This window comes from Physcomitrium patens, chromosome 23, assembly GCF_059467195.1.
Source record: "Physcomitrium patens ecotype Gransden chromosome 23, ASM5946719v1, whole genome shotgun sequence".
Taxonomy (NCBI): domain Eukaryota; kingdom Viridiplantae; phylum Streptophyta; class Bryopsida; order Funariales; family Funariaceae; genus Physcomitrium; species Physcomitrium patens.
In genome coordinates this window covers 3286709-3298830 of record NC_143432.1, presented here as the reverse complement: position 1 = coordinate 3298830, position 12122 = coordinate 3286709, and positions in this window count along the sequence as shown.

Sequence of the window (12122 nt, the reverse complement as noted above, 5' to 3'; positions counted from 1 at the left end):
TTTGTTATTCCTGGTGTTGGATGGAATTTATTGAATTTTGAGTGATCTTTTGAGATTGCACGGTTGTACATTGTGGTTATCAATTGATGAAGGAGTATTGTTAATTAGAGGAAGCATTGTAGTATTTTTTAGTATTTTAGTGGTCCCGAATATAGTTTATTGTGTGACCTTATCAAGTGAAACTCATGCGCTTAGTCTTTCACTGTGTTCGAATTTCCTTATACAGGTTTATTTTAGAAAGAATTATAGAATAAGTAAAATGACAATTACATTTTGGCGCCACTGCCGGGGATTGATAATAGCATTGAGTGTTAGGAATTAACTACTAGATGAGTAGATTAGAAATAGGAAGTAAATTCAGTAGTATATAATGAAAGATTATCATTATTAAGAATGAGAACATTGTAGTAAAGAAAACACGCCAGTCAAAAGAATGACAAGAGAGAGCACAAGTAATAGAATCATTGCAAAACGAGCAAGAATATAAGTTAAAAAAAGAAACGTTGACAAAGTTAGAATAAGCCATGGTTGCATGCCTGTCGGCATATCCGAGTATACCCAGAAGCTGATCGACATCAAATATTTCAACTATATATACCGTTAAGAAAATTGCCAAGAGTACTCATACAAAATTTTGTCAACAGTCCAGCGTATCTCTTGAGCTCGTTATCTGCAAGTGGAGGAAACACAGAAGAATTGGGTACTTTGTTGGGTACCTTCCTAATAATAGAATCTGTTGATTCTGTAAAAATTGGTTATGTAGAATGGCATAAATTGCTTGCCAATAAGGGCCAATTTAGCATATTTTAAAATCCATCATTTTTACCTCCAATTTAATCAATAAACTTATTCAGGGATAATAATAGTAAATTGAAGAGGTTTGAAAGTCCGAAAAAGACAATTGGAGAAGGCAATGGTAATTTTATTAAGAGATTAAGTGGCACATTGTCCTCTTCAATGGCAACGGGTGGTCTTGCGATTCCAATAGTAGTACAAATGGATGACGTGAGCAATCACACAATGAGCGTAGCTCCATTACCTACTTTTAGGGATTTTTCTAGTGCTGACCCCGATCAATATTTGTCTAAGTTTTTAACAGAATGTATAGCAAATAATAGAAGAACTAAAGATATTTGGTTACGATGGTTGCTAGCAACCTTAAAGGACATAGTATTTGAATGATACAACTGCCAACTAGTGGGTCAATTTCTAAATTGGAAAGTATTGAAAAATGCATTTTTAACCCATTTTTAGCTAATAGATTTTGAGGATTGTCTTCGAGAGAGGTTAATAAATAATAAAATGATCCTAGGAGAGGCGGTGGAATCATATTATGGTCGGGTGGCTAATATACTGAGTAAGTGGCTGAATCACCAAATGTCGGAGGTATTTATCTTATCCATATTAATCAATGGTTTGCAACCACTAGAGTTAAAAATATTTGTGAAGGAAGCTCAATCCATTACGGTGTCTGCATCTCCTAATAGACCCAAGGTTTGGGAGGAATGCCATTATGATCAATTTTTAACTACGGGAGCTACGTTGACTCTAGTTCAAGGCAGTTATCAAAATTTGACTTAAAATGGATCAGTGCATGCTTATCGACGGATGTTAGATACAAGGGCCAATTCTAGTGCCAATATTCAAGGGCCAGTTAATGTTATCTCATTACAAGCTATATCACCGAACGTGACAACAACATATGCTCCTTATTTTTTGTATCAACAATAAGCATTAATTACGGCAGAGTAACAATAAAATCAGCCCCAAAAGATTCCAATGAAGCCTTGTTGTTGAATTTGATGAAGAGAATAGAAGAAATGGCCATCAGTATGGCCAAGGATAAGGAGAAGAGGCAAAAGCCTACCAATACTAGGACCAATGTTTGGTGTAGTAATTGTAAGGGCCACGGTCATTTGTTAACAGAATGCCATTTACCCTCACAAATGATGAGTCAATGTACATTTTACGGAAGAAAGTACTTATCAACTAATTGTTGGAATTTACAAATTATTGAATTCAGTAATCAGACCATGATCCCACCAACTCATTGGAATGTCAATCAAGTTCAATCGAGAAATACATTTGGATGGAATGGAAATCGATCTAATAGACAAAATCGAGCATTCAATATTTTTCAAAGTTCCAATATTAATCAGGAGTTTGTATCAAACCCTCAGAACTACGGGAAGGAGCAGCAGAGGTATCAGCAATATGTTCCATCGGTGTCATCGAACTAAGTTTCCTCCATTCCAACGAGACAATCAGGATCATTTTTTAACCCTATATGGAACAAGCCTAGTAGGTATATATCGATGGAGATACCCAATATGCCTAATGGAGGTGCACGAAGACCACTTTGTTGTTTCCATTGCAGACAGATTGGCCATTATACTAGTGAATGTTCCAATCCCAGAGCCAATGACGATTATGCGTCAGTTTGTGGAAATTACAAGTAGTCAGGGCATACTTATCAGCAATGTAATGCTCCGTTCAATTTTAATAATCGGGATCAGTAGATCCAAAACCAAGGAAAAATGGAGGAGATATATCAATTGCCTCAAGATTCTCTGGTAAATCGGGTGGAATGCGTCCAAGTCGTTCTTACCAGGAGTCATCAAAAAGGAAAAGGACCAATTCAACATTTGGGTGATTTTGAAGTGAAGGGTGAATTTGACCCAATTATGGGGACATCCAATCCAGGTCCTATTACGGGCCTCTTACCCAATATGAAACCTGACTCGATTGGGCTACCCAATGAGGTACTAATTACGAAGGTTTTGGATCTGTTTCAAGCTGTTTCATTCTCTACACAGTTTCAAGAAACGTTCTTTATGTTGAAAGATCCTCTAAGAGGTGTGAATTCTAAAGAAGCTCTGTTTGCTGTTCGAATTCCAAATCCAAGGTGGAAGAATATCTTACCTCAAGGAGTTAAATTCCAACCAATGAAAAGGAAGAAGACATAGGATATTATCCTAAATATGGAACCTTATGACATATTGAAGGATCTAAATGCTATTTGGCCTTCTATTTCTATGAAGCAACTTCTAGTGGTCGCACCAAAGTGTTGTTTTACATTAAATTCATCATTAATACGACATAGGTAACATAATAAGGAAGTTTGTGAAGTCAGTTTGAACCTTGACACAGGTGCACTAACCATCGATGTTTTGATTGACGATGTTATGATCTTGGGTGTTCAAGTAGATGGTGGTTCCAGTGTCAATTTAATGAATGCTGATACAATAGATGTTTTAGATTTGAAATACTTAGTACCCACGACATTGGTATTACGGATAGTAGATCATAGCTGGTTTAAATCCATGAATATTTTACGAAGTGCTCAAACTATAATTACTTGTATTGCATATGCAACTGACTATATCATCTTTTGGCTATAACGTTTGCCTTTATCGTATCCAATTTTATTGAGATGATCGTGGCTTTATCAAGTGTAGGCCAAGAACGATTGGAATTGAGGTACTTTGATAATTGGCAAGGATGGCAACAAAATGGTATTATAAATGTATCCAGTACGCTATCACGGGGAGTTTCAATTGCCAGTATCTGAATTGATATCGGACGATGAGCTTAACTTTGATGATGATGCAGTCGCATCGATTGTGGAGGCGTCTATAGAGGCAGCACAACACCTTGGAGTGGTATACCAATGTGGAGGTTCGGGGAAGTACTTGATATATTTGACGAATTTAGAAAACTCTTAGTATGTTAGTATTGATTGGATGACCAAGTATGATGTACACCATATTAGTATCTTGGATATAGGATTCAGTACTTCGCACATGTCAAACTTATCGACTGATTTTCAACCAAGGTGAGGGTTGAAACAGAACATCACCGTTGCACCTTTATGTCAAACTATTAACTTGGCGATTACAGCAGAGTCACAGATAATTAAGGTCTACGAAGGTATTAAAGACAAGGAGTTGACCTGTTGGATAGAATTTTTCTTGTATCATAAGTCTGCTTTTGCTTGGACTTATGTTGATTTAAAAGATATTTTTGCTCATGTCTGTGAGTATCATGTCATTTTAGAGGAGAATGCTAAATCGGTATGGGAAAGGCAACATCACCTTAATCCTAAATATTCCCTCAAAGTGAAGGAGGAATTAGACAAGCTTCTTGTGGTTGGTTGTATTTACCCAATACCGAATAGCGAGTGGATTTCTCCAATCGTCATGGTGCCAAAAAAGAATGGAAAAATCCGCATTTGTCAAGATTTTTGAAAACTTAATGTGGCCACTAAGAAGGATTACTTTCCATTACCTTTCACAGATAGTATATTGGATGCCAAAGTTGGTCACGAATATTATTTGTTCTTCGATGGATTTTCCAGATATAATCAAGTTCAAATTATAATGGAAGACCAGCTTAAGATGACCTTTACTACAGATTGAGGCACATTTGCTTATCGCGTGATGCCTTTCGGATTATGTAACGCCCCAGCCACGTTTCAGAGAGTGATGACTCAGGCCTTCTAAGACTATCTCCAACTATTGATGAAGATCTTTTTAGATGACTTTTGTGCATTCAGTACAAAACAGGATCATCTTAATTGTCTGAGCAAATGTTTGGCTTGGTACGTTAAGTTTGGAATATCGTTGAATTCAGAGAAGTGTCAATTTGGTATTCTGTCTAATAAATTATTGAGACATATTGTCTCCAACCATGGTATTGCTACGAATCCTGACAAAGTGTAACATATAATGAACTTGTCTTGCTCGGAGACGATCTCCGATGTTCGTGGGTTTGTGAGCCATATCAGTTATTATCAAAGATTCATTTGTTTGTTCGCAGTTATTTGTCAATATTTAATGAACTTACTAAAAAAACCTCCATTAGATGGGACTAGTCTCATCTAGACGATGGAGTGTACTGTGGCCTTTGAAGCGTTGAAGTCAAAATTGATCTCTGCACCAATATTGGTGGCTCTTCATTGGACGGAGCCCTTTCAAGTGTACGTTGATGCATCCAATGTGGCTATTGGATTGGTATTAAGTTAGAGGGATGACAAGGGTCTGGATCATCCTATCTATTATACTAGTTAATAATTGGTGGCTGTTGAATGCAATTACACTACTACTGAAGGAGAAGCATTGGATATGATATACTCAATTCAGAAATTTTGGCACTATTCACTTGGATATCCGTTTGTTTATTATGTGGATCATGATGCCTTCAAATATATGATTAATAAGCCTTAATTGAGTGGACATATTGTCCGATAAGTCTTATTCTTACAAGTGTTCAATTTTACAATTGTCATATGACTTCGGAAGAAACATGCCAATGTTGATCATTTATCTTGGTTGTCTAATATTTTGGACAATGAGCCTATCTCGGATGCTCTTCCTAACATCGAATTATTTGTGGTGGATGTGATTTTCTCCAAGTATAGTGAAAATATTCAATTTCTAAGCTTCCACACCTTTTCGTCGACTTTCACCAAGAAGCTTAAGAAGCGGCTCATTCTGAAGAGTGCCCCATACACAATGATTCGCGATACTTTGTATAAACAAGGCAAAGATGGTATTTTACGTCGCTGTATCTTTTCAAGTGAAGTATAATCAATCCTTGAAGGTTGCCATTTGGATACTTTTAGTGATTATTTTGCGAGAGATATCACTACTTGCAAGGCTTTAATGTCCAGATATTGGTGGTCCATAATGTTTTCTGATGCAAACCAATTTATTCATTGTTGTGATCCTTGTCAATAAATTCGTCGATCTACAGGCACTTCTGTCATGTTGTTAGTTTCAATCTTGGCACAGGTACCGTTGTCATATTACGTGCTTTCCTGCTCGAGAACGCGTCGGGCGTCTAATTGTAAGAGGTAGTATGGAGATTCGCCAATAGTCAAGCAGTCTATCAGTTTTTGACTGCTAAAATATAAACGACTGCAAGAATACACCGTAAATCTATACAGATGCCCTTCGACTGCTTATCGAAGTCCTTTTTGCCCTAGCCGGTAGGTCTCTAGACGTTACAAAGAACCCCGAACAACCCAATCTGCTAATCTCCGATACCGCTTTGTACTTACGATCTTGTATCTACTGGCTGTCTTGTTAGATTAACCCAATAAATTTCATTCAGTCTGCATACTCAATCCTATAGACACCCTTTTAATTCTTCAATCACAGACGTAACTCGATTTCACAAAACAGTCAAGAGTAATCAAATCCACTTCATTAAAAAATCCCGATTCACCATTACAACACTGACTTCAGCAACGATTGCCTCAGTCTTTCCAAATCTCTATGAAGAAGAAAAATCCAATTCTTCGTCTTTTCTTCCCCGACCCGAAGCATGAAGCTCCTCTCCAATCCCCTTGATCTTCAAAAACCTCCAATGAAACCAAACTAGTAACCTTGAAAAAACTTGAAGCTAGCTCTTCGATCCAAAAAACCCCCCCTGATCTCATTCTTCTCCTAATCTTATCCTCTGAATTTCTTCAATCTTCCATCTTGGATCCGGAATTGGCTCCAATCGTCAGAACTTAGATCCGAAATTGGCTCCCGCTGTCAGAGCTTTCTCCTCCGTTTTTACCTTTAAGAGATCCATTTACCGAAAACAACCTTCCTTGAAACGGCACAGAGAATAGGACAGCCTGAAACAGAATCGAAACCCCGTACTCGGGTCCACATTGAGTCGCCCAACCAATTCAGGTCTCATATTGGGTAAGATGCCCATAGTAACCTGGATGTTCTCATAATTAGACTGCATTGGGTTGCCCGACCAATGCAGGTCTCATATTGGGTAAGATGCCTGTAGTAATCTGGATGTTCCCATAATTAGACTACATTGGGTTACTCGACCACTGCAGGTCTCATATTGAGTAAGATTAGTTCTTCGCGTCAGACAAGCTGAGGCCCGTAGTAAGACCTGGATTTTCCCGTAACTAGACTGCATTGGGTTGCCCGACCAATGCAGGTCTTATATTGGGTAAGATGCCCATAATAACTTGGATTTTCTCATAATTAGACTGCATTGGGTTGCTCGACCAATTCAGGTCTCATATTGGGTAAGACGACATGGATTGGATTCTTGAAATTGGATCCAATTGGCTCTTCGAATCAGCTCACCTGTCGTGTGAATTGGTCCTTTCTCTTCCTGCTGACTCTCGTTATTGAAATCGAACGGAGCATTTCAGTATGCCTCGGCTGACTGTAACAGGGTGACTGAACCTGGCCACTCAGTATTTGCACTGGAGTTGGTTGTTGCTCCCAATATTTGAGGTAACTGAACATTAATAAAAGTCCCCTTTCTTTTTATTTTCACTGTATACTCGTGTTACAACACGACATCCACCCTCTCTGAACCTGTGCATCCTCTGGTATGCACCAATTTACCCAATTGCTGTTTGATTCAGAATATATCTTCTACGTCTTTGCCCAATTCGTCTTCGTCACCTTCATTATCTAAATCACTTTCATCTTCTTGCTGCAGAATCTCTATACCTTCATTAAGATCTTCCATATTCATCTCCGCATGTCTTCGTTTAAATATTTTTACCTGCTTTCCTGCAATTGGTATTTTCAATTTTGTACTATCTAACTCCTGTAATGAGTAAGTCGCATTATCATGAACAGTTGTTACTACACATGGTCCAAACCAACGCTTTGAAAATTTCCGCAAAGTACTATGTTGATTATCTAGACTATTGTCATAAACAAGTACCCAGTCACCTTCCTCGATTGCTTTTGATCTCAATCAATGTTGCTTATCGAATCTCGCCTTGTTTTGTAACCTTGCTCTTTTTAACCTTTCCAATGCTATCTGTACATCTTCCGTTCTTTGCTCCAATTGTTGAATCCTAATAGCCAGAAGTTCTTCTCTTGTCAATCCATCTTCCCATGGTAGCATACTCCAAGTATGTACCTTTTCTTCAATCGGCATAATTGGTTTTTGACCTGTCATAAGTTCTACTGGCATATATCCTGTCACCGAACTATGTGTTGTTTGATCAGCCCATAATGCAAATGACAAAAGCCATCGTGACTCTTTAACTTTTCCATTACAAGCTTTAACTAATGCTTTCACAATCGGTGGGTGACTGCGTTCGCTTTTTGCATTCCCTTCCGGATTATAAGTAGTAGTCAGTGATAGTTTAACTTTACATCTTTCAAAGAACTTACGAGCTTCTTGTGCATTTAATTCTCCATGATCTGCAGTGATTTTTCCTACGCATCCGTAGCGGCAAATGACATCTTCAAGCAAAAACCTACAAATCCCCTCTGTAGATTTTGTCCTCAATGCTCTTCCTTCTACTTGATTTGATAAATCTTCACGAGCTAAAATCAAATATCTCATCTGCCATAACCCAACCGGCATAATAACCAAATCAACAATCCATTTAAAATGAATAGCCAGAGGATACGTAGGATGAAGACCATCTCGATGTCGGATATTAGAATACGATTGACAGATTTCACATGACTCTACAAATGAGAGCACATCTCGATACATATTTTTCCACCAATATCGTTCCTTGAGTTTAGCAAAAGTAGCCCAGATTCCTCTATGCCCTGCCCATAAACTATCATGAAACTCTTTTAATAATTTTAGTATTTCTTCCTTTTTGCCTAAAACTCGTTGAGGCATCCCAATTCCTTTCTTCGGTCTCTTCCATAAGAATCCATCTCGAAGTAAAAATCCATATGCTTTTTTTTCTTACTTGTTTGTATTTTTCTGTAGACCAATTCCCCTGTTTAGTCAAGGTATTCAAGTAATGACCAATATTCAATAATTCTCCTTCATAAGATTCTTCAAGAAATAGCTTGTCTTCCCTGTTGAGATTTGATATTGAATAGAATTTCAATCCGACATCATCAATGTCTTCAATCATTTCGTCCTCCCTCTCGTATCTTGCTCGAGATAGCATGTCTGCTACTAAATTGTCCTTTCCAGTGATATGCTTAAATTCTGGATTTAGTGACTTAATATAAGCAATCCATCTCAACATTGCAATATATGGCATTGAACAGTTAATAATCATTCCAAGCAATGGCAAGCAATCTGTTTCAATTACTACTACTGCCCCAATCAAATAGTCCTTTTCAGCTTTCATAGCCGAAACAACTCCCCAAAGTTCTCTTTTGACTTGCGAATATGTACGTTGACGAATACTTAAAACTATAGCCCCAAATCAAACTGCAAATCTACTCCCATTCGAATCATCTTGACACACCGCCCATCCAATGGCAATTGGACTAGCGTTTACAGTAAGAATCACTGGTCTATTGTACTTATAATCAACCTTCCTCAATATTGGAGGTGACATCAATAATTTCTTCAATCTTTGCATTGCCTGAATATGCCTTTCTTCCCATTGAAATCGGTAATCCTTGCGTAACAGTTCATATAATGGATCCGCTATGTGAGCAAAATGAGGGATCCAGATTTGATAAAATACACATGCATCCATAAACCTGCGAACCTCTGTTAAAGAATCACAATCCTCTTTCATCCTTCCAATTGCATCAACTTTAGTCGGATCTGGTTTTCTTCCGTAAGATCCGCATAAATGTCCAACAATTACGATCTCTCGTACTCCAAATACGGACTTCATACCCGATAATGTAAGATGAACTTCTCCAAGCCGAGTTAAAATCTTTTCACAATCTTGTATATGATCAACAACATATTTGTGACATCCCCTCGTATCTAAAGTTTCATCCTTGTCTCGTTCTCTGCACTCTTTTATAGGAATATCATCCAAAAAAGGCATAGTCTTTTCCGAAATAAAATCTCCCAATACCTTATTCATCCCATTCATCATATGCACAACTGAGTTGGTCGCACCTTGAGGAAGAGTGCACATTCTAACCAATCCAAGTGGTGTCCTCATTGTTGTCATATCTCTACTTCCTTCGGCAAGTTGAAATTGATCATAACCTGAATAGAAGTCACCTATTGAATAGATCGCCCTTCCAGCAAACGCCTCAGCAAATTCATCCACAATAGGCCCAATTCCTACATTTCTAATAGTTATTGCATTCACCGGTGTCGTGTTGTAACACGAGTATATAGTGAAAATAAAAAGAAAGGGGAATTTTATAAATATTCAGTTACCTCGAATATTGGGAGCATCAACCAACTCCAGTACAAATACTGAGTGGTCAGGTTCAGTCACTCCGTTACAGTCAGCTAGCGCATACTGAAATGCTCCATTCGATTCTAATAACGGGAGTCAGCAAGAAGAGAAGGACCAATTCACACGACGGGTTCGAGGAGCCAATTGGATCCAATTTCGATAATCCAATCCAGGTCCTCTTATCCAATATGAGACCTGAATTGGCCGGTCAACCCAATGCAGTCTAATTACGGGAAATCCAGGTCTTACTACGGGTCTTAGCCAATCTGACGCGAGGACCAATTTGACCCAATTACGGGAATATCCAGGTTACTACGGGCATCTTTCCTAATATAGGACCTGAATTGGTTGGGCGACTCAATGTGGTCCTAATTACGGGGTTCGATTCTGTTTCAGGCTGTCCTATTCTCTGTGCCGTTTCAGGGAACGTTGTTTTCGGTAAATGGATTTCTTAAAGGTAAAAACGGAGGAGAAAGCTTGACGGCGAGAGCCAATTTCGGATCCAAGCTTGAGGTGGGAGCCAATTCCGGATCTAAGACGGAAGATTGAAGAAATTCAGAGGATAAGGTTAGGGGGGAATCGGGGGGGGGGAGCGAGTTTTCAATGCTTTTGCAAGGTTACCAGTTCGGTTTCATTGGAGGTTTTTTGAAGATCAAGGGAATTAGAGAGAGGAGCTTCATGCTTCGGGTCGGGGAAGGAAAGACATAGAATTTGGATTTTTCTTCTTCGTAGAGTTTTGGGAAGACTGAGGCAATCGCTGCTGAAGTCAGTAATATAATAGTGAATCGGGATTTTTAAATGAGATGGGTTTGAATACTCTTGACTGTTTTGTGAAATCGAGTTACGTCTGTGATTGAAAGATTAAAGGGGTGTCTATAGGATTGAGTATGCGGAGTGAATGAAATTTATTGGGTTAATCTAACAGGACAGTCAGTGGATACAAGATCGTAAGTACAAAGGGGTATTGAAGATTAACAGTTTGGGTTGTTCAGGGTTCTCTGTATTGTCTAGAGACCTATCGGCTGGGGCAAAAAAAAAAAAAAAAAGACTTCGACAAGCGGTCGAAGAGCATCCGTATAGATTTACGGTACATTGTTGCAGTCGTTTATATTCCAGCAGTCAAAAACTGATAGACTGCTTGACTATCGGTGAATCTCCATACTACCTTCTACAGCCAGATGCCCGGCAGGTTCTCGAGCAGGAAGGCACGTAATACGACATAAGTGGTGAACCCGACGTGAAAGCTTGAGGTAGAAGGTATTGGATTTCGGTTGATTTTATCTTTATTTTTATGGAAAACGAAAATAAAAATTTTGAAGGATTTTTGGGAGAAGTTTCTCATTGTCAATGTAGCAACAGCAAAGCAATGATCGAAAAGAAGCTTTGGCAACCAAAGCATTGCAAGCAGTGGTCAATAAAATTGATCAATTTGATGGGAGGAATATTTCAAGGTATTTAAGATGTTATGTTCGTGAAATGGAATTAAATCGGGTTTCTGAGAAGAAAATGGTTTCACTATTTGGACTTGCCACGATACCGGAGATAAGGGACCACATTACATCGATTACGGATCATTGTGGGAATTCATGGGAGGATTTTTCACATGCATTGAAAGACGAATATTTCTTGGAAGATGCTGATCGCATTACTAAGAAGCTGTTTCAGGGATGGATTGAACGGCCCAATAAGAATTTGCAAGCAACAGAGCTACTAAGGGAATTTGAGAGGCAGTACTCTCAATTATTGAAGGTAGAAAAATTGACATTGGAGCCGAACAAAGTTGATCTATTTCTTCAAGCTGCTGATGGAGAATCGCAAGAGAAATTAGAACCCCTTCTTGAAGACAAAGAAGAAGATGAAAGATTGACAACGAAGTGGAAGAACGTTGAAGATGCGGTGGAGTTGCTTACAAAAAAAGAAAGGAGGAAGGATAGGAGCAATATTCAAAAATCAGTACAAGCACCCAAAGCTCCAGTACATACAATACCACCAACAATGCCTACAATTC